The following is a 20,886-nucleotide window of genomic DNA, read 5'->3' as shown; positions in this document are numbered from 1 at the left end:
TGGGTACCACCACAAAACCATTTTTGCTGGTGATGCTGGAGCAAATAAAAAGGTCATTTTCTTTTTAGTATTGATGTTTTTTTTTTAAACCATCTCATTCAAGTTTGTACCTTTAATGACTGCTGGTGTATACCCGCATATTAATGGAAATAAGTTGTGTCTTATTGGATTCTGTTAACACATACTAAGGTATGTAGTGAATGAGTACAAACATACAGTATAGCTGTTCAAATGAAAACACGAAAATAATCTATGTGACTTACATACCTTCAGAAATGCATTGCTAATAATGTATTATCTATGTGTATATATCTCTTTTTAGTATTTGCTTATGATTGTAAGTCGCCCTGGATAAGGGCGTCTGCTAAGAAATAAATAATAATAATAATAATAATAATAATAATAATAATAATAATAATAATAATAATAATAGTTTGTGATGGTACTTGGCAACTGGAGGGGTGTGTATTTCAGCCATTCCTGAAAAAAATAAGGATTGTAACTCAGTAAAACGGGGGTTAAATGTAATGAACAGACTCATAGTGAATAGAAAATGAGGTTGGTTGTGTCAGATTTACGTCACTGCTATTGTTGCTGGGGTTTTAGTAGTGCCGGGTGCTGAAAACATGACATTTTAGCTGGTAAGTTGTCTATTTCAGTCAGTCCTGAAAATTGAAATGTGTTTGTTTTTTTATTGCTTTGTTTAACATCATGAATGGCATTTGCAATTACTGTATAATCTAATGTATTTGCTTTTTTTCCTTTATATTTTTTGTGTTTGGTTGGGGTTGGACTTCCTCCCTTAAGTTTAGTAATATTCAGTGTAATATTTAGTGTATTCATTATTATTATTTATTTCTTAGCAGACGTCCTTATCCAGGGCGACGTACAATTGTTACAAGTTATCACATTATTTTTTACATACAAGTATCCATTTATACAGTTGGGTTTTTACTGGAACAATCTAGGTAAAGTACCTTGCTCAAGGGTACAACAGCAGTGTCTCTCAGCTGGGATTGAACCCACGACCCTCCAGTCAAGAGTACAGAGCCCTAACCACTACTCTACACTGCTGCCCATTCATCACACCTGCAGTCCTACCTCTCTCCTTCACCACACCTGTAGTCCTACCTCCCTCCTTCACCACACCTGTAGTCTTACTTCCGTGCTTCATACCTGTAGTCTTACCTCCCTCCTTCACTTGAGCTGTAGTCCTACCTACTTCCTTCTCCTCATCTGTAATCAGCCCTACTTCCTTATTAGACACCTTTTTTCTAAGACCGTTCACCCTTACTTCACTTTATTTTTAATATACAATCCACATTAATGTAATGTAATGCAGCTACACATTGAGGAAATGTAATTCAGATAATAGCACAGAACTGACAATCACTCAGATTGTTTTGCATTTTTTATTGTCTAATGCCAAAGAACATCAAATTAAAACAACACAAATTAAGTTTTAATACTTACAGACATCATCTCCAGGAATAGCTCCTCCGCTGCCTTCTCGGTGGTACCGTGCTTCACCTCTGCCCACTGGAAAGGATCAGCTCTGCTGATTACTGGTGCTGACCCTCTCACAACCACACGTGGAGTGAGGCCAGGTTTACTGCTCTGCAAACCTGCTGATCACTGGTGCTGACTCTCTCACAACCACACGTAGAGTGAGGCCAGGTTTCTTGCTCTGCAAACCTGCTGATCACTGGTGCTGACCCTCTCACAACCACATGTAGAGTGAGGCCAGGTTTACTGCTCTGCAAACCTGCTGATCACTGGTGCTGACCCTCTCACAACCACACGTGGAGTGAGGCCAGGTTTCTTGCTCTGCAAACCTGTTGTTGCTGGTTTGGTCTCTTGTGCAGCAAACAGTTGCTGGTAAGCTGCACACCACATGAGCTGTGCAAGGAGAGGCATGCCACAGTCATCACTGAGATGTACACCATCAGTACACCACAGATCTGAGCATGTGACGGGGAAGTGTTCAGATATTGAGAGGTATCGGACCTTCATGCACAACCATGGTATTCCTGGCACCTACCAACAGGGAGCTTAAACAGGGTTACAAATAAATAATAATCTACAGCACTTGCTGTTTCACTTGTGATTCACTGGCTTTCTGTTTGTACTCTATCACACCAGCTTCAGACACAATGCAACGTGTCACATGTTATTATTTGTTTATTTAGCAGACGCCTTTATCCAAGGCGACTTACAGAGACTAGGTCGTGTGAACTATGCATCAGCTGCAGAGTCACTTACAATTACGTCTCACCCGAAAGACGGAGCACAAGGAGGTTAAGTGACTTGCTCAGGGTCACACAATGAGTCAGTAGCTGAGGTGGGATTTGAACCGGGGACCTTCTGGTTACAAGCCCTTTTCTTTAACCACTGGACCACCAGCAGGTTCGCTTGCTTAAGTAGGTCCATTGGCTGGAGTTTTCTAAAACTACATGAAAAGTATTTTTTTCTTTTCCTTAGTGTTAAGCTATCGACATACTGGTATCTGGTATTTTTCTTTGCATTAAGTTTCCATGGAAACAAATGCCAACAGACTGGCTTGATAGCATTCCTTTACCCTTGCAGTACATCTTTACAAAAACTGAAAACAATTCCTGTATTTCAACTGGAAAATCAGTTATCGGTTTTATCAGTTATGGTTCAGTTCAAATACCTACTGTAGCTAGTCCTAAAACTGGGCAGTAACACGATTCTATGAATGGCTTTACTACAAACGAACAGTAGATGTTAGTTTACTGTATACTAACTCTGCCAGTCTTGCATTCAAATCCAGAGATTGTGGAGGTTTATCTTGTACCAAATGATCTTAAATGCAATGGCTATGGCTACAATGGCTAGGGTTATTGTGATCCCATTCTGTTAAGGAAAACTATGAGGGTTCACTATGATTGGCGTGTGGGTTTCTTCAAAGTCCCCCCTTGATATAATCCTTTCCTCCAAATCCTTGTTTCATGATACGCTTCCCGGCTTAACATTTGATCCTGGAGAGCATTTCTTCTTTCACTGCAGCGCATCACACACAAGCACCAGCATGCCCTTTAAGGATATCCTTTGGGGGGAAAAAAATACATAATCAATAATGATCACCATACCCAACAGTACCCAAACGCATTAACCTCTCTGTGCTTTACAATGCTTGCCTATGCTTGACCATGCTTTCACTGTGCTTTATCACTCTTTGCTATGCTTTTACTCTGGGCACCTTTTACAGCGTAAGGGGAATCAATACAAGGTGAGGTGAGTTGACCCAAAAGCAATCCAAATCTGCACTGGCTGTCTCCAGACGCTAAACAATAGAAGAATGCAGTCTCTAGACTCCAAACCTAGAATGACATTTGAATTATTATAGCTGCTTTTAAATAGTACCAAATAACACAAACTGGGGCAGCTGGGTGCAATTATTTGAATGCTAGCACTGTATGAAAATATCACAGTTTGTTTGGTTTGTTATGTGGTCCTTTTTAAAAGCTGCAGCTGCAGTGACGTATTTAAAATATAACACTCAGGTCAATGTAAAATTGAGCATGGTTGTGTTTTTACAATGAGATGAATTTCTGTCATGTATCTGTAATACAGAGCGCAGAGACAGCTAGAGCTGTGTATTAAAGGCTGATCATCAGTGAGAGAGGGAGTCCTGGTTTATTTTTAGGGATTCTTAATTTTGGTCAGAGTACAATGAGTATCAGAGCCTTATATCAAGAACAGTTATACAGGATGCACCCTTATATGAGCAAAAAAGAAAGATTTGCTACTACAAAGCAGCTGTAATTTCAAGCATTGGTACTCAACCAGCCTGGTATAATTGTAAACATAGTTATTATTATTATTATTATTATTATTATTATTATTATTATTATTATTATTATTATTATTATTGAGAATGGTGTGGTTTGGTACTGGTATTTGTAGCAAAATAAATCCTTTCTGGTTTGTTAAAGAAATGAGCAGAGGTACTGTAACTCCTGCTAATAAGGCAGTGTGGTCTGTGAACTTAGGACCAAACCTTACACATTAAAGAAAAAAAACATTAAACAGACTGGGACACATTGAAAGGAGATGTTGGGTGTTCCTTCTTTGAATGATCCTTTTGAGAATGGTGCTTTTTAGATCCATCACCTTTTAGATCAATTGACCAGACTGGAGAGGCTGCTGCTGCTGCAGTCTGTTCCTAATCATCAGAAAACCATGCACACCAGTCTTTCTAGTCAAGTGATTCCCATCCCACAGCTATGGCATGGAGACTGTACTGAGGCACATGGCACACTGCTTTCCTGACGCTTGGCATTATCTCTCAAAGCAAATTCAAAATGGTCCAACCCTAAGTGAAACTCCTGTGTCTGGGTGTGGTGTGCTTCTGTCCTTCTCCGTCAGCCAGATGTAACCCTGTGACTGGGGCACGGTCAGGGAGGTCACCTGACCGGCTTGAGGTCTCATATGTATGAACTGTGAATGGCCCCCAGGAGCTTGGGTCGCTGGTCCTTCAGTGAAACCGCTAGACCACACTGCCTCCTGTAATATGATGAGGAGTTGACTGAGCTAGATCCTGCCTTCATTTCGGTGGGATAGTACAGTGGTGGCCATGGCTTTAAAAAAAGAAAAAAGATCAGGTCAATGTAAATATATGACTGTACGTATTTTCAGCATGAAATACAAGTGGGCCATTTCCAGAAAGTCGTGTCATTTTTATTACAAGCTTGTTTCCAAAGCTTTTAACTACCTGAAAGGAGAATAAAAAATAGGAAACAAAATAAAATGTAAAAGCAATCCATTTTCTAAGTTAGTTGAGTAACCTCAGCTTTTACCAGCTTTCAGAACAAATGGTGCAAAAATACACTTTCAAACAGGATTTAACAATGCCACAAAAAAGCTTTGTTCTAGTTTTATAGAAGCATTTATCTGTAAACTACATTTGATTTTATGAAACAACATCAGGTTATAAAGTTCAATAACACTTAACAAATGCCCTCATAAAATTGCAACACCAGAGTAACTGCTTGAAATCAATTTTGAACATCACAGAACTCTATTTTTTCCCCCCTTATCATTATTAAACCCCTAACCATGTTGTAACCCTACATTTGAATATAAGAGCATGAAAAAAGTCCCCTCTTTCCCTTAATTTTTCCAGTCTGAAAAGTTATTTCTTTAACCTGTCTTCATAGCTCATTTCATTAAGACCGGGGATCAGACTAGTTGCCCTTCTGTACCTACAGGGAGTTTAGTTTGTCTGAAAATCAGCTGTTGTCTCAGTAGAATCCACACAGTAGTACTGAGAAGGAAGACCTTCTAGATTTGTATTTGCAGATAAATGATCTATAAACTGCAGCACCTTTTTAATGGCAAAGGTTTTAATCATAGCTAGACTTTTCAGAACTCAGATTGACTTCTGACAGCAGCTCCTAGAGTCTGACCTTGTCACAGGCTTTTGAGACGGATTCACAGGCATGTTTGGATGAGACGCCATGAGCCATAAACAGACAACAGCTGCAGTGTTCTGCCCACAGAGACTTCCTTTGATTACTTCCTGCTGATTACTGGTGCTGACCCTCTCACAACCACATGTGGAGTGAGGCCAGGTTCACTGCTCTGCAAACCTGCTGATCACTGGTGCTGACCCTCTCACAACCACACGTGGAGTGAGGCCAGGTTTCTTGCTCTGCAAACCTGTTGTTGCTGGTTTGGTCTCTTGTGCAGCAAACAGTTGCTGGTAAGCTGCACACCACATGAGCTGTGCAAGGAGAGGCATGCCACAGTCATCACTGAGATGTACACCATCAGTACACCACAGATCTGAGCATGTGACGGGGAAGTGTTCAGATATTGAGAGGTATCGGACCTTCATGCACAGCCATGGTATTCCTGGCACCTACCAACAGGGAGCTTAAACAGGGTTACAATAACATACAAGGAATAAAAATCCCTATTGTTTTCAGTTACAATCATTATTTTATTTTTGAGTGAATTAATTACATTTAAACCCCTTTTATTGAGTTATAATCTTTAATTTTTTTAGGAATGGCTGAAATACACAACCTACCAGCCAAAATGTCATGTTTTCAGCACCTGGGCACTACTAAAACCCCAGCAACAATAGCAGTGATGTAAATCTGGCACAACCAACCCCATTTTCTATTCACTATGAGTCTGTTCATTACATTTAACCCCCCTTTTACTGAGTTACAATCTTTCATTTTTTCAGGACTGACTGAAATACACAACCTACCAGCCAAAATGTCATGTTTTCAGCGCCCTGACACTACTAAAACCCCAGCAACAATAGCAGCGACGTAAATCTGGCACAACCAACCTCATTTTCTATTCACTATGAGTCTGTTCACCCCTTTTTACTGAGTTACAATCCTTAATTTTTTCAGGAATGTATGAAATATACACATGACAGATTTTTACATACAACATATATAATAGAATAGAAATATAAACAAATATAAATAAAATAAGCAACATAAACAAATAGAAATACAATAAGCAATATAAACAAAAATAAAGATAAATACAGTAAGGCATTCTTTTAGCAGATTATTTGGGACTTTTATTTTGAAATACGCTTTCGACCCTCTCCGACTGACTTACCGGAAGTTGCATAATGTTGCCAGCAACTGTTGCTCCCTTCACACAGGTCATTAACACCAGTGCTTGTCGTTGCTACACTGCCTGTATCAGTAGTACCTTTCCTTTAGAATTAACGAACGATTCAATTATAATGTGCATTTATTTTGCCATACGTCATTGACACATTCTGTTACAATGCTGTTTAAAATACTAACCTAACACAGACTCCACCAATACACCTGACCAGTAGCAGTTATAATTGTTTTTATTTGTGTTTTAGAAACATGAAACACCAGGTACAGATATAGATTACAGATTTAAATATAGTACATTATATATGTGTGTGTGAGATCTGGGATGATAAGTGCTTAAGTGTCTTGTTTTGAAGTATTGGAAAAGTTCAAATTGAGTCAATAGTGATTCATGCAATTGACAAATGTACTGCTTTGTTGAGTCTGTGCTTGTGCTTCAATCCAAGGGCTTCAAACTGCTTTATGTAAAATGGCTACAAAACTCATCCCAGTTTCTTCTTGTTTTACTCTCTTAGGAGGAGGCAGTGTGGTCCAGTGGTTAAAGAAAAGGGCTTGTAACCAAGAGGTCCCCGGTTCAAATCCCACCTCAGCCACTGACTCATTGTGTGACCCCGAGCAAGTCACTTAACCTCCTTGTGCTTTGTCTTTCGGGTGAGATGTAATTGTAAGTGACTCAGCAGCTGATGCATGGTTCACACACCCTAGCCTCTGTAAGTTGCCTTGGATAAAGGCGTCTGCTAAATAAACAAATAATAACCTACAGCACTTGCTGTTTCACTTGTGATTCACTGGCTCTTTCTGTTTGTTTCCTGAGTGTACTCTATCACACCAGCTTCAGACACAATGCAACGTGTCACATGTCATTATTTGTTTATTTAGCAGACACCTTTATCCAAGGCGACTTACAGAGACTAGGGCGTGTGAACTATGCATCAGCTGCAGAGTCACTTACAATTACGTCTCACCCGAAAGACGGAGCACAAGGAGGTTAAGTGACTTGCTCAGGGTCACACAATGAGTCAGTAGCTGAGGTGGGATTTGAACCGGGGACCTTCTGGTTACAAGCCCTTTTCTTTAACCACTGGACCACCAGCAGGTTCGCTTGCTTAAGTAGGTCCATTGGCTGGAGTTCAAGCCAATGCGTATTCACTGGAGAAAGTATAGCAGGACAAAATTATTAGTATTATATTTGTTGAAATATAATACCTTGTTATGCTCTCTACTTGATCAAAAACAACACCCTGTTGGTTTTCCAGTTTATTTTTCAGCTTCCTCCTTCCTGAACCAGAGTGCCTACAAAGCTTGTTACTTTCGACAGGGGTTTAAAAAACTAAATGATCGAATGAAAGGGGGTGATTCAGCTTGTTAGTGCGCATCCGCCCTGTGACTAGTAGCTGGCTGATCTCACAAAGATCAACGGATCTCAGTCAGGGTTTAGTTTCATCAGTGAGCAGGTTTAGTTAACTTCTGAGCCACGTTATGAAAAGATCAATAGATGACCGTGTTGTATTGATGTGTAAATACAGTACGACACACTGCTGTTTAAAAGCACATTTTCTACACTTTTCTTTATATATAAAACTGGAGGAAAAACTTTAACATGCATGTTTCACTTCCTCATCTTAGTTTACATTTCACTTTGAGTTTGTTCTTTTTTTATATTTTATATTCTGTAAAAAAAAAAAATCAGAGCTGAAATGCTACTGTAATCAATTGAAGTGCCCAATGTGCCATAGTCCATTGTGTTGCAATTGCTGGTAATTCTGTGCTACTGTAATCAATTGAAGTGCCCAATGTGCCATAGTCCATTGTGTTGCAATTGCTGGTAATTCTGTGCTCTGCGATGGTTCTGTTGGGGTTTCTTCAGGGTATAACACTGGTATTATGGTATTGTTTTTGTTTTTACTGTAAGGGCGTTTTTCTAAAACTACATGAAAAGTATTTTTTTATTTTCCTTAGTGTTAAGCTATCGACATACTGGTATCTGGTATTTTTCTTTGCATTAAGTTTCCATGGAAACAAATGCCAACAGACTGGCTTGATAGCATTCCTTTACCCTTGCAGTACATCTTTACAAAAACTGAAAACAATTCCTGTATTTCAACTGGAAAATCAGTTATCGGTTTTATCAGTTATGGTTCAGTTCAAATACCTACTGTAGTTAGTCCTAAAACTGGGCAGTAACACGATTCTATGAATGGCTTTACTACAAACGAACAGTAGATGTTAGTTTACTGTATACTAACTCTGCCAGTCTTGCATTCAAATCCAGAGATTGTGGAGGTTTATCTTGTACCAAATGATCTTAAATGCAATGGCTATGGCTACAATGGCTAGGGTTATTGTGATCCCATTCTGTTAAGGAAAACTATGAGGGTTCACTATGATTGGCGTGTAGGTTTCTTCAAAGTCCCCCCTTGATATAATCCTTTCCTCCAAATCCTTGTTTCATGATACGCTTCCCGGCTTAACATTTGATCCTGGAGAGCATTTCTTCTTTCACTGCAGCGCATCACACACAAGCACCAGCATGCCCTTTAAGGATATCCTTTGGGGGGAAAAAAATACATAATCAATAATGATCACCACACCCAACTGAACCCAAACGCATTAACCTCTCTGTGCTTTACAATGCTTGCCTATGCTTGACCATGCTTTCACTGTGCTTTATCACTCTTTGCTATGCTTTTACTCTGGGCACCTTTTACAGCGTAAGGGGAATCAATACAAGGTGAGGTGAGTTGACCCAAAAGCAATCCAAATCTGCACTGGCTGTCTCCAGACGCTAAACAATAGAAGAATGCAGTCTCTAGACTCCAAACCTAGAATGACATTTGAATTATTATAGCTGCTTTTAAATAGTACCAAATAACACAAACTGGGGCAGCTGGGTGCAATTATTTGAATGCTAACACTGTATGAAAATATCACAGTTTGTTTGGTTTGTTATGTGGTCCTTTTTAAAAGCTGCAGCTGCAGTGACGTATTTAAAATATAACACTCAGGTCAATGTAAAATTGAGCATGGTTGTGTTTTTACAATGAGATGAATTTCTGTCATGTATCTGTAATACAGAGCGCAGAGACAGCTAGAGCTGTGTATTAAAGGCTGATCATCAGTGGGAGAGGGAGTCCTGGTTTATTTTTAGGGATTCTTAATTTAGGTCAGAGTACAATGAGTATCAGAGCCTTATATCAAGAACAGTTATACAGGATGCACCCTTATATGAGCAAAAAAGAAAGATATGCTACTACAAAGCAGCTGTACTTTCAAGCATTGGTACTCAACCAGCCTGGTATAATTGTAAACATAGTTATTATTATTATTATTATTATTATTATTATTATTATTATTATTATTATTATTGAGAATGGTGTGGTTTGGTACTGGTATTTGTAGCAAAATAAATCCTTTCCGGTTTGTTAAAGAAATGAGCAGAGGTACTGTAACTCCTGCTAATAAGGCAGTGTGGTCTGTGAACTTAGGACCAAACCTTGCACATTAAAGAAAAAAAACATTAAACAGACTGGGACACATTGAAAGGAGATGTTGGGTGTTCCTTCTTTGAATGATCCTTTTGAGAATGGTGCTATTTAGATCCATCACCTTTTAGATCAATTGACCAGACTGGAGAGGCTGCTGCTGCTGCTGCAGTCTGTTCCTAATCATCAGAAAACCATGCACACCAGTCTTTCTAGTCAAGTGATTCCCATCCCACAGCTATGGCATGGAGACTGTACTGAGGCACATGGCACACTGCTTTCCTGACGCTTGGCATTATCTCTCAAAGCAAATTCAAAATGGTCCAACCCTAAGTGAAACTCCTGTGTCTGGGTGTGGTGTGCTTCTGTCCTTCTCCGTCAGCCAGATGTAACCCTGTGACTGGGGCACGGTCAGGGAGGTCACCTGACCGGCTTGAGGTCTCATATGTATGAACTGTGAATGGCCCCCAGGAGCTTGGGTCGCTGGTCCTTTAGTGAAACCGCTAGACCACACTGCCTCCTGTAATATGATGAGGAGTTGACTGAGCTAGATCCTGCCTTCATTTCGGTGGGATAGTACAGTGGTGGCCATGGCTTTAAAAAAAGAAAAAAGATCAGGTCAATGTAAATATATGACTGTACGTATTTTCAGCATGAAATACAAGTGGGCCATTTCCAGAAAGTCGTGTCATTTTTATTACAAGCTTGTTTCCAAAGCTTTTAACTACCTGAAAGGAGAATAAAAAATAGGAAACAAAATAAAATGTAAAAGCAATCAATTTTCTAAGTTAGTTGAGTAACCTCAGCTTTTACCAGCTTTCAGAACAAATGGTGCAAAAATACACTTTCAAACAGGATTTAACAATGCCACAAAAAAGCTTTGTTCTAGTTTTATAGAAGCATTTATCTGTAAACTACATTTGATTTTATGAAACAACATCAGGTTTCACAGTTCAATAACCCTTAACAAATGCCCTCATAAAATTGCAACACCAGAGTAACTGGTTGAAATCAATTTTGAACATCACAGAACTCTAGCAGGATATATGAACAGTATGTTCTGTTTGAATTTGAACTTTGTACTGCCCTTCCACTGAAAAAAACATTTCCTTTATGCTGTTGCTCTTGGGTTTAGGTCGAAGCTGTTTTACAGTTGCATCACTGTTCCCTACTGCCTCGTTAATGATATGATCCTCACATGACCCATACAGGGCTCTCACTGTCCTGCAGCACATATCTAAACCCTGAGCTGCTTTTGTCAACAGAACTTGGGGTGTGTCACAACATGCATTTCCAACTTGCAAACTTGCATATTATCTGTAGATCAGCTGTTATTTTTTTCTGCAGAACCTATTTGAAGTGACTGACATTCAAAGTTGTAACAAGCTATTTTTTCCCCCCTTATCATTATTAAACCCCTAACCATGTTGTAACCCTACATTTGAATATAAGAGCATGAAAAAAGTCCCCTCTTTCCCTTAATTTTTCCAGGCTGAAAAGTTATTTCTTTAACCTGTCTTCATAGCTCATTTCATTAAGAACGGGGTTCAGACTAGTTGCCCTTCTGTACCTACAGGGAGTTTAGTTTGTCAGCTGTTGTCTCAGTAGAATCCACACAGTAGTACTGCGAAGGAAGACCACCTAGATTTGTATTTGCAGATACATGATCTATAAACTGCAGCACCTTTTTAATGGCAAAGGTTTCAATCATAGCTAGACTTTTCAGAACTCAGATTGACTTCTGACAGCAGCTCCTAGAGTCTGACCTTGTCACAGGCTTTTGAGACGGATTCACAGGCATGTTTGGATGAGACGCCATGAGCCATAAACAGACAACAGCTGCAGTGTTCTGCCCTCAGAGACTTCCTTTGATTACTTCCTGCTGATTACTGGTGCTGACCCTCTCACAACCACACGTGGAGTGAGGCCAGGTTTACTGCTCTGCAAACCTGCTGATCACTGGTGCTGACTCTCTCACAACCACACGTGGAGTGAGGCCAGGTTTACTGCTCTGCAAACCTGCTGATCACTGGTGCTGACCCTCTCACAACCACACGTGGAGTGAGGCCAGGTTTACTGCTCTGCAAACCTGCTGATCACTGGTGCTGACCCTCTCACAACCACACGTGGAGTGAGGCCAGGCAGCAGTGTGGAGTAGTGGTTAGGGCTCTGGACTCTTGACCAGAGGGTTGTGGGTTCAATCCCCAGTGGGGGACACTGCTGTTGTACCCTTGAGCAAGGTACTTTACCTAGATTGCTCCAGTAAAAACCCAACTGTATAAATGGGTAATTGTATGTAAAAATAATGTGATATCTGTATAATGTGAAATAATGTATAATGTGATATCTTGTAACAATTGTAAGTCGCCCTGGATAAGGGCGTCTGCTAAGAAATAAATAATAATAATAATAATAATAATAATAATACTGCTCTGCAAACCTGTTGTTGCTGGTTTGGTCTCTTGTGCAGCAAACAGTTGCTGGTAAGCTGCACACCACATGAGCTGTGCAAGGAGAGGCATGCCACAGTCATCACTGAGATGTACACCATCAGTACACCACAGATCTGAGCATGTGACGGGGAAGTGTTCAGATATTGAGAGGTATCGGACCTTCATGCACAACCATGGTATTCCTGGCACCTACCAACAGGGAGCTTAAACAGGGTTACAAATAAATAATAATCTACAGCACTTGCTGTTTCACTTGTGATTCACTGGCTCTTTCTGTTTGTTTCCTGAGTGTACTCTATCACACCAGCTTCAGACACAATGCAACGTGTCACATGTTATTATTTGTTTATTTAGCAGACACCTTTATCCAAGGCAACTTACAGAGACTAGGTCGTGTGAACTATGCATCAGCTGCAGAGTCACTTACAATTACGTCTCACCCGAAAGACGGAGCACAAGGAGGTTAAGTGACTTGCTCAGGGTCACACAATGAGTCAGTAGCTGAGGTGGGATTTGAACCGGGGACCTTCTGGTTACAAGCCCTTTTCTTTAACCACTGGACCACCAGCAGGTTCGCTTGCTTAAGTAGGTCCATTGGCTGGAGTTCAAGCCAATGCGTATTCACTGGAGAAAGTATAGCAGGACAAAATTATTAGTATTATATTTGTTGAAATATAATACCTTGTTATGCTCTCTACTTGATCAAAAACAACACCCTGTTGGTTTTCCAGTTTATTTTTCAGCTTCCTCCTTCCTGAACCAGAGTGCCTACAAAGCTTGTTACTTTCGACAGGGGTTTTAAAAACTAAATGATCGAATGAAAGGGGGTGATTCAGCTTGTTAGTGCGCATCCGCCCGGTGATTAGTAGCTGGCTGATCTCACAAAGATCAACGGATCTCAGTCAGGGTTTAGTTTCATCAGTGAGCAGGTTTAGTTAACTTCTGAGCCACGTTATGAAAAGATCAATAGATGACCGTGTTGTATTGATGTGTAAATACAGTACGACACACTGCTGTTTAAAAGCACATTTTCTACACTTTTCTTTATATATAAAACTGGAGGAAAAACTTTAACATGCATGTTTCACTTCCTCATCTTAGTTTACATTTCACTTTGAGTTTGTTCTTTTTTTATATTTTATATTCTGTAAAAAAAAAAATCAGAGCTGAAATGCTACTGTAATCAATTGAAGTGCCCAATGTGCCATAGTCCATTGTGTTGCAATTGCTGGTAATTCTGTGCTACTGTAATCAATTGAAGTGCCCAATGTGCCATAGTCCATTGTGTTGCAATTGCTGGTAATTCTGTGCTCTGCGATGGTTCTGTTGGGGTTTCTTCAGGGTATAACACTGGTATTATGGTATTGTTTTTGTTTTTACTGTAAGGGCGTTTTTCTAAAACTACATGAAAAGTATTTTTTTCTTTTCCTTAGTGTTAAGCTATCGACATACTGGTATCTGGTATTTTTCTTTGCATTTAGTTTCCATGGAAACAAATGCCAACAGACTGACTTGATAGCATTCCTTTACCCTTGCAGTACATCTTTACAAAAACTGAAAACAATTCCTGTATTTCAACTGGAAAATCAGTTATCGGTTTTATCAGTTATGGTTCAGTTCAAATACCTACTGTAGCTAGTCCTAAAACTGGGCAGTAACACGATTCTATGAATGGCTTTACTACAAACGAACAGTAGATGTTAGTTTACTGTATACTAACTCTGCCAGTCTTGCATTCAAATCCAGAGATTGTGGAGGTTTATCTTGTACCAAATGATCTTAAATGCAATGGCTATGGCTACAATGGCTAGGGTTATTGTGATCCCATTCTGTTAAGGAAAACTATGAGGGTTCACTATGATTGGCGTGTAGGTTTCTTCAAAGTCCCCCCTTGATATAATCCTTTCCTCCAAATCCTTGTTTCATGATACGCTTCCCGGCTTAACATTTGATCCTGGAGAGCATTTCTTCTTTCACTGCAGCGCATCACACACAAGCACCAGCATGCCCTTTAAGGATATCCTTTGGGGGGAAAAAAATACATAATCAATAATGATCACCACACCCAACTGAACCCAAACGCATTAACCTCTCTGTGCTTTACAATGCTTGCCTATGCTTGACCATGCTTTCACTGTGCTTTATCACTCTTTGCTATGCTTTTACTCTGGGCACCTTTTACAGCGTAAGGGGAATCAATACAAGGTGAGGTGAGTTGACCCAAAAGCAATCCAAATCTGCACTGGCTGTCTCCAGACGCTAAACAATAGAAGAATGCAGTCTCTAGACTCCAAACCTAGAATGACATTTGAATTATTATAGCTGCTTTTAAATAGTACCAAATAACACAAACTGGGGCAGCTGGGTGCAATTATTTGAATGCTAACACTGTATGAAAATATCACAGTTTGTTTGGTTTGTTATGTGGTCCTTTTTAAAAGCTGCAGCTGCAGTGACGTATTTAAAATATAACACTCAGGTCAATGTAAAATTGAGCATGGTTGTGTTTTTACAATGAGATGAATTTCTGTCATGTATCTGTAATACAGAGCGCAGAGACAGCTAGAGCTGTGTATTAAAGGCTGATCATCAGTGGGAGAGGGAGTCCTGGTTTATTTTTAGGGATTCTTAATTTAGGTCAGAGTACAATGAGTATCAGAGCCTTATATCAAGAACAGTTATACAGGATGCACCCTTATATGAGCAAAAAAGAAAGATTTGCTACTACAAAGCAGCTGTACTTTCAAGCATTGGTACTCAACCAGCCTGGTATAATTGTAAACACAGTTATTATTATTATTATTATTATTATTATTATAATTATTATTATTATTATTATTATTATTGAGAATGGTGTGGTTTGGTACTGGTATTTGTAGCAAAATAAATCCTTTCCGGTTTGTTAAAGAAATGAGCAGAGGTACTGTAACTCCTGCTAATAAGGCAGTGTGGTCTGTGAACTTAGGACCAAACCTTACAAATTAAAGAAAAAAAACATTAAACAGACTGGGACACATTGAAAGGAGATGTTGGGTGTTCCTTCTTTGAATGATCCTTTTGAGAATGGTGCTATTTAGATCCATCACCTTTTAGATCAATTGACCAGACTGGAGAGGCTGCTGCTGCTGCAGTCTGTTCCTAATCATCAGAAAACCATGCACACCAGTCTTTCTAGTCAAGTGATTCCCATCCCACAGCTATGGCATGGAGACTGTACTGAGGCACATGGCACACTGCTTTCCTGACGCTTGGCATTATCTCTCAAAGCAAATTCAAAATGGTCCAACCCTAAGTGAAACTCCTGTGTCTGGGTGTGGTGTGCTTCTGTCCTTCTCCGTCAGCCAGATGTAACCCTGTGACTGGGGCACGGTCAGGGAGGTCACCTGACCGGCTTGAGGTCTCATATGTATGAACTGTGAATGGCCCCCAGGAGCTTGGGTCGCTGGTCCTTTAGTGAAACCGCTAGACCACACTGCCTCCTGTAATATGATGAGGAGTTGACTGAGCTAGATCCTGCCTTCATTTCGGTGGGATAGTACAGTGGTGGCCATGGCTTTAAAAAAAGAAAAAAGATCAGGTCAATGTAAATATATGACTGTACGTATTTTCAGCATGAAATACAAGTGGGCCATTTCCAGAAAGTCGTGTCATTTTTATTACAAGCTTGTTTCCAAAGCTTTTAACTACCTGAAAGGAGAATAAAAAATAGGAAACAAAATAAAATGTAAAAGCAATCAATTTTCTAAGTTAGTTGAGTAACCTCAGCTTTTACCAGCTTTCAGAACAAATGGTGCAAAAATACACTTTCAAACAGGATTTAACAATGCCACAAAAAAGCTTTGTTCTAGTTTTATAGAAGCATTTATCTGTAAACTACATTTGATTTTATGAAACAACATCAGGTTTCACAGTTCAATAACCCTTAACAAATGCCCTCATAAAATTGCAACACCAGAGTAACTGCTTGAAATCAATTTTGAACATCACAGAACTCTAGCAGGATATATGAACAGTATGTTCTGTTTGAATTTGAACTTTGTACTGCCCTTCCACTGAAAAAAACATTTCCTTTATGCTGTTGCTCTTGGGTTTAGGTCGAAGCTGTTTTACAGTTGCATCACTGTTCCCTACTGCCTCGTTAATGATATGATCCTCACATGACCCATACAGGGCTCTCACTGTCCTGCAGCACATATCTAAACCCTGAGCTGCTTTTGTCAACAGAACTTGGGGTGTGTCACAACATGCATTTCCAACTTGCAAACTTGCATATTATCTGTAGATCAGCTGTTATTTTTTTTCTGCAGAACCTATTTGAAGTGACTGACATTCAAAGTTGTAACAAGCTATTTTTTCCCCCCTTATCATTATTAAACCCCTAACCATGTTGTAACCCTACATTTGAATATAAGAGCATGAAAAAAGTCCCCTTAATTTTTTTAGGCTGAAAAGTTATTTCTTTGACCTGTCTTCATAGCTCATTTCATTAAGAACGGGGATCAGACTAGTTGCCCTTCTGTACCTACAGGGAGTTTAGTTTGTCTGAAAATCAGCTGTTGTCTCAGTAGAATCCACACAGTAGTACTGAGAAGGAAGACCTTCTAGATTTGTATTTGCAGATACATGATCTATAAACTGCAGCACCTTTTTAATGGCAAAGGTTTTAATCATAGCTAGATATTTCAGAACTCAGATTGACTTCTGACAGAAGCTCCTAGAGTCTGACCTTGTCACAGGCTTTTGAGACGGATTCACAGGCATGTTTGGATGAGACGCCATGAGCCATAAACAGACAACAGCTGCAGTGTTCTGCCCTCAGAGACTTCCATTGATTACTTCCTGCTGATTACTGGTGCTGACCCTCTCACAACCACACGTGGAGTGAGGCCAGGTTTACTGCTCTGCAAACCTGCTGATCACTGGTGCTGACCCTCTCACAACCACACGTGGAGTGAGGCCAGGTTTACTGCTCTGCAAACCTGTTGTTGCTGGTTTGGTCTCTTGTGCAGCAAACAGTTGCTGGTAAGCTGCACACCACATGAGCTGTGCAAGGAGAGGCATGCCACAGTCATCACTGAGATGTACACCATCAGTACACCACAGATCTGAGCATGTGACGGGGAAGTGTTCAGATATTGAGAGGTATCGGACCTTCATGCACAGCCATGGTATTCCTGGCACCTACCAACAGGGAGCTTAAACAGGGTTATAATAACATACAAGGAATAAAAAATCCTTATTGTTTTCAGTTAAAATCATTATTTTATTTTTGAGTGAATTAATTACATTTAAACCCCTTTTATTGAGTTATAATCTTAAATTTTTTCAGGAATGGCTGAAATACACAACCTACCAGCCAAAATGTCATGTTTTCAGCGCCCTGACACTACTAAAACCCCAGCAACAATAGCAGCGACGTAAATCTGGCACAACCAACCTCATTTTCTATTCACTATGAGTCTGTTCACCCCTTTTTACTGAGTTACAATCCTTAATTTTTTCAGGACTGACTGAAATACACAACCTCCCAGCCAAAATGTCATGTTTTCAGCGCCCTGACACTACTAAAACCCCAGCAACAATAGCAGCGACGTAAATCTGGCACAACCAACCTCATTTTCTATTCACTATGAGTCTGTTCACCCCTTTTTACTGAGTTACAATCCTTAATTTTTTCAGGAATGTATGAAATATACACATGACAGATTTTTACATACAACATATATAATAGAATAGAAATATAAATAAAATAAGCAACATAAACAAATAGAAATACAATAAGCAATATAAACAAAAATAAAGATAAATACAGTAAGGCATTCTTTTAGCAGATTATTTGGGACTTTTATTTTGAAATACGCTTTCGACCCTCTCCGACTGACTTACCGGAAGTTGCATATTGTTGCCAGCAACTGTTGCTCCCTTCACACAGGTCATTAACACCAGTGCTTGTCGTTGCTACACTGCCTGTATCAGTAGTACCTTTCCTTTAGAATTAACGAACGATTCAATTATAATGTGCATTTATTTTGCCATACGTCATTGACACATTCTGTTACAATGCTGTTTAAAATACTAACCTAACACAGACTCCACCAATACACCTGACCAGTAGCAGTTATAATTGTTTTAATTTGTGTTTTAGAAACATGAAACACCAGGTACAGATATAGATTACAGATTTAAATATAGTACATTATATATGTGTGTGTGAGATCTGGGATGATAAGTGCTTAAGTGTCTTGTTTTGAAGTATTGGAAAAGTTCAAATTGAGTCAATAGTGATTCATGCAATTGACAAATGTACTGCTTTGTTGAGTCTGTGCTTGTGCTTCAATCCAAGGGCTTCAAACTGCTTTATGTAAAATCTCTACAAAACTCATCCCAGTTTCTTCTTGTTTTACTCTCTTAGGAGGAGGCAGTGTGGTCCAGTGGTTAAAGAAAAGGGCTTGTAACCAAGAGGTCCCCAGTTCAAATCCCACCTCAGCCACTAACTCATTGTGTGACCCTGAGCAAGTCACTTAACCTCCTTGTGCTTTGTCTTTCGGGTGAGATGTAATTGTAAGTGACTCGGCAGCTGATGCATAGTTCACACACCCTAGCCTCTGTAAGTTGCCTTGGATAAAGGCGTCTGCTAAATAAACAAATAATAACCTACAGCACTTGCTGTTTCATTGGCTCTTTCTGTTTGTTTCCTGAGTGTACTCTATCACACCAGCTTCAGACACAATGCACTGATGGGTTCTTAATTCTTATATAATTATCAATGCCTACTCGTTTATAATCAACACACTGTTGAAAAAAAAAAGTATTTTGTTGCTTTTACTTGTAAGTACATTCATCGTCCTTATTGTTAAGCTAAAAGTTTACTGTTCTTTTAACGGTCAGACAAACCCGCATTGCCTGTTTTTAACAGTTGATGCATCTGACAGATATTAGTTACAAATGAACAGGTTTAGTATTAACCGCACAAGTCACAAGATTTACAATGTTGACACAGCGTTCTGTCTAGATTAAAACGCGTCGGATATTTGAAATACAGCACATTGGAAATTGTCTCACCCGATAATGTACCCCAAAACAGCCAGCTGAACAAAACTCCCACTTTCTTGTTTTGGGCAATGACATATTTTTCAGTTTTGTAGTCGAACACTGAGAGGCATCGAGATTTCCAGGTGCCTTCTGCCATCGTCCACTGTGTCAGCACAGTGATCAGCCGGGGACTGCACTGCAATAAGAGATCATAAACTAACCGAGCTGGATTTGATATGACTGTCAATTATTTTGCTCATCTTTCCTTTGTGATTTTAATTTTAGTATGCCACACGCCTTGCTCTGTCACTATTAGCCTAGGACTATTGTCATATATTTGACCACATGAGCACGGTTAAAAATAAAATATCAAATAACCTGACACTGTCCCAGGGGGGTGGCTGTTTGGTAGCTATGAAGATGAATAAGCATTCATGACAACAGCTGCCTGGGTCAACGTCACACTGCAATCCAACACAAACCGGAGCCACAGCACAGGCAACAAGCAGCCGCGGTTAGTGAAATAACCAGTCAAGAATGATCGAGGGTAGCAAGACTTCAGCAAGCGTTCTGAGCCGGGTGAAACGGGCAACACTGGCCCGCTAATCAGCAGGTGAGATCCAACACAGACGCTGTAACAAGCCGCACGTTTCCATCTGCCACTTGGATTGATTTGAAAGCGATCTGAATTTAGAACTTGTTTGTCTCCTTCAGCAGTAGAGAGGTTTCAACTGGGACCATTTAGGACTGCATCTTTCCAACTCAAACTGATATTTGAAGTTACCTAATGAGCGTCCAATGCGAAGGACTCGAGAGGCGGGTTTTGTGACTGCAGATGGAACCGGCTGCAGCCCCCGTTTGAAATTGGAACGAATTTCCACACAGGTTTCATAGCGCAGATGGAAAAGCTGCATAATATTATTAAATGCACTGAAATTTTTTGTAATCAGAGATTCGTCTCCATAGTGAAGGGTAGATCTGGTTAACCTTACTTCACATTCCAGAAATAAAAAAAAAAACAGCTCCTGGGGTTTTCTGACTCTTCTTGTTTTTTTTTTCAGGAGAAAATGAACTGGCAAAGGCTTTCGTTGCTGAGCTAGGTGTTTCTATGTGGCTTGCTATGGTTTTAATTTTGGCTTTGCTGAACTAGGGAAACCTGCGCATTCATTTGTGACACTGAAAGAGCAAGAGATTGTTATCAGCTGTTGAATATAGCCAGGGGTCAGACAGACAGTCAAAGCTGAAGAGGCCACTTATCCAGGGCTCTTCCCTTCTCCACATTCCTGTTGACAGCTG

General features: G+C 39.8%; 1 protein-coding gene across 1 annotated transcript in view; it reads right to left on the bottom strand.

The window, feature by feature from the left end:
- Window positions 1–20,872, bottom strand: part of LOC117430567 (P2X purinoceptor 5-like) — a 58,332-nt gene extending 37,460 nt beyond the window's left edge. Inside the window, exon 1 of the mRNA XM_059001685.1 lies at window positions 19,621–20,872. The gene's annotated coding sequence lies outside the window, so the exon portion shown is untranslated. The remainder of the gene's footprint in view (window positions 1–19,620) is intronic.
- Between the last annotated feature and the right edge of the window lie 14 nt (window positions 20,873–20,886).

Source organism: Acipenser ruthenus, chromosome 26 (genome assembly GCF_902713425.1).
Source record: "Acipenser ruthenus chromosome 26, fAciRut3.2 maternal haplotype, whole genome shotgun sequence".
Lineage (NCBI taxonomy): Eukaryota > Metazoa > Chordata > Actinopteri > Acipenseriformes > Acipenseridae > Acipenser > Acipenser ruthenus.
The sequence above is the reverse complement of the archived record's forward strand: the minus strand, read 5'-3'. Positions and strand labels throughout refer to the sequence as shown.